Here is a 5,777-nt window from a genome sequence, read left to right on the forward strand (position 1 = left end):
TAATATACTTTATAACATTTATACCTCTAAATGTCTGTCTGTTTCTAAGCCACTACAGACAGTCTCTTATCACATGCTTTTTTTATTGACTTTTCACAACAAGAGACTGCTAGTCCATGTGGGCCATATAGATAACATAATGCTCTCTCCCATGAAGTTGTGACTGACACTGCACTAACTGGCTAAAATGCAAGTCAATAGATAATAAATAAATAGCCATGTGATCAGGGGGCTGTCAAAAGAGGCTTAGATACAAGGTAATCACAGAAGTTAAAAGTATATTAATATAACCATGCTGGCTGTGCAAAACTGGGGAATGGGTAATAAAGGGATTTGCTATCTTTTTAAACAATAACAATTTTGGAGTTGTCTGTCCCTTTAAGAACAGTGAAATGGCCAAGCATGACATATCTATGTTAAAGGGACACTGAACCCAAATTTTTTCTTTTGTGATTCAGATAGAGCATGACATTTTAAGCAACTATCTAATTTACTCCTATTATCAAATTTTCTTCATTCTCTTGGTATCTTTATTTGAAATGCAAGAATGTAAGTTTAGATGCCGGCCCATTTTTGGTGAACAACCTGGGTTGTTCTTGCTGATTGGTGGATAAATTCATCCACCAATAAAAAAGTGCTGTCCAGAGTCTGAACCCAAAAAAAAAGCTTAGATGCATTCTTTTTCAAATAAAGATAGCAAAAGAACAAAGACAACTTGATAATAGGAGTAAATTAGAAAGTTGCTTAAAATTGCATGCTCTATTTTTTTTTATTATTTTTTTTTTTCTCTTTTCTTTCTTCTCTCTTTCTTCCTTATGGGTTTTGGTTAAGATTGTTTTAGTTGACTCAGGTGGTCTCGTTTATTGAATCTCAAATTGGTTTGTTTTATATTACTTAGTAAGTAATCGAGACAACTGGGATTTTTGGTTATATAAAATGATAAAATAGCAGATGGAAGTCAAAAGGCAAGAACTGATTGCCTAAGAAATGATAACAAATATATACGTTGTCTTGATTTTTGTTCTTGTCTGGATTTTTGGAATGTATTTAATTTCTCTGCTTATACTATAAATAAAATTAAAAAAAAATAAAAAATTGCATGCTCTATCTGAATCACGAAAGAAAAATTTTGGGTTTAGTGTCCCTTTAAGGAATGTGCTTTGTAAAGAGGGTTGTAAAATATATCTCGGTGGGTGGACAAAATCTGTGCACTGATTCAGTGCATCTACTATAAAAATACATATAGGTATGGCACAGATTATAGGGTCAATTTATTATTGTGCGGACAGACATGAAACAATGTATCATGTCCGCCGCACATCGATAAATGCCACTAGCAGGAGGTGTCAATCAACCCGATCGTATTCAATCGGGCTGATTATTGTTTGCCACCTCAGAGGTGGCGGACGAGTTAAGGAGCAGCGGTCTTAGAACCGCTGCTTCTTAACTTCCACTTCAGGCGGAACTGAAGCGGAGTGGGTCAGAAGCAGCATCCGCTGCTCCATAAATTGACCCCCATGCCTTTGATTTAAACATATCAAAGGTTCGAATAGAAGAGTCACACTGCTCCTCTTCTTTTCTTTTTGAACCTGTGATATGTTTATAGTATAATCTGTTCCATACCTATATGTTTTTATAGTACATGCAGCACAGGAACATCCAGATTTGTTAAGTAATTGACCAGTTGTACTGCGAAAGTGTTAGATAGGCCTTTTGGCTAATCAGTCAGCAATAGGAAACTTTTGTACTCACAGAACACTGGTCAATGGGGATAGTTACCCGCTATTTGTGCTGATCTAGTTCCTCTACTGTATTAGGGTTCTACATTGTCTCTGGCTCTAAGGGGGGTAGTGACATGTTTATGTTTTTTAAATTCTTTTTAACATGTTTTACTGATCCAATAAAGGTTAAGTTTTAATTTTTACCACAACTAATAAGGTATACCAAAGCGCCAACTATACGAAGGCTGGGTCTGGACCTAATGCAATATTGTCAAACGATTACAATAAACAGTCATGAATAGAGATGACTATGAAGCAGAGAACAGACGTATCCTAAGTGACAACAACACCTATTATAAATTATCAAAAAATCCAGTGGACACATTTAAAGAAGAACTGGTAACACTGCTGAAGAGGGCCAAGGAAGAAGGAATATTGAATGACAAAGAATACAACTATTTGAATGTACATCATCCAATAACTCCAGTGTTATATCACCTTCCAAAGATCCATAAATCCCTCCAAAATCCGCCAGGAAGGCCAATAATTTCCGGGATAGGTTCATTAAGTAGCAACCTATCTGAATATGTGGATAAACATCTGCAAAAACACGTGAGGCAACTCCCCTCCTTCTTGAGAGATTAGACTCAGATACTTAATCTCCTGGAAGAGCTGACATGGGAAAAGGATTATATCCTGGCGACTTGTGACGTGACAGCATTGTACACGAGCATCCCGCATGAAGAGGGACTGGAAGCAGTGAAATTCTACCTCGAAAAAGATCCGGAAATTCCATCCGAACAGATTGAATTCATTTTGGATAGTATTCATTATATTCTAAATCACAACTACTTCTGCCATGATGGCAAATTCTACCGACAAATTTGTGGGACGGCGATTGGGACCAGGTTCGCGCCGAGCTACGCCAATCTGTATATGGGCAAATGGGAGGAAATATTTTGGGACTCCTGCCCAGCCGGCGCGGGCCTGGTCCTCTATCGTCGATACATAGATGATATAATCATAGTTTGGAAAGGGTCACAGGCAGACTTGGAATACACCTTTGAAGTGATGAATAAGAATACGGCCAATCTAAGATTCACATATGAATGGAGTCACACGACTCTCACATTCTTGGATCTGAACATAGAAGTGAAAGGAGGGAAATTAGAAACATCCACCCATTTTAAAAAGGTGGACAGTAATAATTATGTCCACAAAACAAGCTGCCATCACAATACATGGAAGAATAATATTCCAAAAGGACAGCTTTTACGTATGAGAAAAAATTGTTCTGATCCATCAAAATGGGAAGAACAGGCGCAAATAATAAAACAAAAATTTGTGGAGAGGGGTTATGAAGAAGAGATGTTGGACCAAAGAATTGATGAGGTAAGACAGATAGAAAGAAGAACACTCACCAACTATAAGGAGAGGAATAAGGGGAACAAAGATGAAGAAACTCTCAACATCCCTTTAATTACAGAGTATAGTGCAAACAGTAAGATCATAGAAAAGATCTTCCGGAAACACTGGGCACCACTTAAAGACGATGACATACTGGGAGAAAAATTATCTCAGGTACCAAAGTTTGTATATCGAAAAACGAACAACTTAAAGAATAAACTGGCACCAAGCATACAGAAGAAAAATCCTCCAGGAATACAAGACGTCTTTGGGAAAAAGGTTAAGGGCTTCTTCCCCTGTCACACTTGCAAAGCATGCAAATGTGGAGTAAAAACGGATGAATTTCACTCCAACAATACCAGAGAAAAATACAAAATTGGAAACCTGATCCGTTGCCAAGATAAGGGAGTGGTCTATTTACTCCAATGTCCATGTGACCTCCAATACATAGGACAGACATCCAGGCCATTGCGAGATAGGATACGTGAGCATATCCTGCAAATTGAAAAACGCAATATGGATACCCCACTGTATAAACATTTCTCTATGAAACATCAAGGGAATATTAATACACTTAAATATATGGGGATTCAAAAAGTAACTAAGAACTGGAGAGGAGGCAATTACGAAAAGAAGTTACTAACGGCAGAATCCAAATGGATATTTTATTTAGACTGCTTATATCCCAGAGGGTTAAACAACAAAGAGGATCTATCTCACCTTTTAAACCTTAACTAAACTAACTATAATGAGATATAAAGGAAAAATCTCAAAAGCAACCCAGAGAAACTATGGGAATATGTTTAATTTTACTAATCCCATGAGAAGTGCCTCTTTTGGCGAAGAACAGTATAATACTGTGTTTGCTTTTATGAATACACGGGTTGTGAAACATGATAGCAAGTATCAAAATCAACGATCTTCTAAAAAAACTAAATTCCCCTAACTGTGTATGAATACCTCCTGCTATATCCACCTCTCTCTGCATATATGACAAATTTTAAACGTATACCCATATATGGGCATCTTCTGGTTGCATTATGGCTCTATTCCTAATACTCTAGCACTGCTAGCTACATACCCCTCTATAAACTTTGTGATTTAGATAGATTTTCACAAGGTTAGTACCTAAAACATATTTGATGTTCATATTTAAAGAAGACAGCAATTCAATCATTCATATATATAAACAGACATAATACTCTGGATATATAGTACATAAACAGGAACAAATATAATTATAAATTATAATTAAAAAAGAAAAAGGTTTTGGGTGAACTAGGTTAACCCACAGATGCTTTACACTCGTCACTAGGGTACGCTATATGCCACACACCAATGAGTTTGTAATGATAGGTGTCTATTCTAAATTTGAAAAAAGATTTGAGGATAGTTTATCTGATAGTTTTTCTATGATTACATAACGCATTAATCAGGGCTAATATCTCTCCAGATAAGACACTACTAGTATAGAGGTCACTTTCCCACTCAATTGGATATTTATGCTAAACAAATAAAGGTTGTTTAATATTTCTACACCACCATCTGGTTCCCATACGTTTCTGTTCCACTTAAAACCTATTGAGGTTTCACCTTGTTTGTATAAAAAACAAAAAAACAAAAAAAAAACATTTCTCTTTATTCTGGATAATAATTCACACCTCAGCACAGACATAGCACTATAGCAAAATCCAGTATATAGAAGACAACAATATAACACCATTAGGAATATTGTAAGGGATATATAATCAGCATAGATTGTGTAATAAGTAAAAGATGAAACTAGCAAGTCCGTCCTTTATATAGAATATGTCTTGTTTCCGCTTTTTATTCTCTTAGATTAGCAAGCATATGTAAAAATTGGCATCTAGAAATGACATCTAAAAATGACACCTTAACATATACGCTAAAATGGCTTTATTATGACAGATAAGGGAATGTTTTAACAACATTCCAACTACTATCCAATGAAATTGAGCCTATTATACACACCCCTGCCCCATCCAATAGAAACCAAGCCCCTACTGAGATTATACCCAATAGAAACAGCTGAAAAACGGCTTGGAGATGACAGTAAACTCTCTTTCTGATCAGATCATGATGAGAAATAGGGCTAATACAGAAATGTCTACAGCCACACTGCCTTGAATGCACCTGATCCCATCTGCTCTTGGAAGTTAAGCAGGGCCAGGCCTGGTCAGTACCTGGATGGGAGACCGCCTGGGAACACCAGGTGCGGTAGGAAGAAAAAAAAAGAAAAAAAAAATTAAATAATAGGTATGAAGTCATAACTAAAAAGGCTGGGTTTGTATATATATTTTTCCAAATCTGGAACACTGTATTCTAACATAGGAATTTTTGTATTTTCTCTGAATAAAACTGATCAGCTGCAGACAGAGCTTGACAGAATAAGGATACCATCTAAATGTATTATAATGGATTTTTTAATCACAAATTTTTAAACTATAAACTGTATATTTTAAACACACATTTAAGGTCAGTAAAACAGGAAGTGCTTAACAAACACTTCCTGTTCCACAATTTTATGGCCAGCAATCAGTCTGGTATAAAAAGACCACTACTAACACCATAAAACCAGTCTTGATAAAGGTCTCTTTGTGACCGAAACGCGTCGACTGGTAAGCACAA

General features: G+C 36.2%; 1 pseudogene; it reads left to right on the top strand.

The window, feature by feature from the left end:
- Positions 1 to 5,254: 5,254 nt before the first annotated feature.
- Positions 5,255 to 5,373, top strand: LOC128650853 (uncharacterized; annotated as a pseudogene).
- The last annotated feature ends 404 nt before the right edge of the window (positions 5,374 to 5,777 follow it).

This window comes from Bombina bombina, chromosome 2, assembly GCF_027579735.1.
Source record: "Bombina bombina isolate aBomBom1 chromosome 2, aBomBom1.pri, whole genome shotgun sequence".
NCBI lineage: Eukaryota > Metazoa > Chordata > Amphibia > Anura > Bombinatoridae > Bombina > Bombina bombina.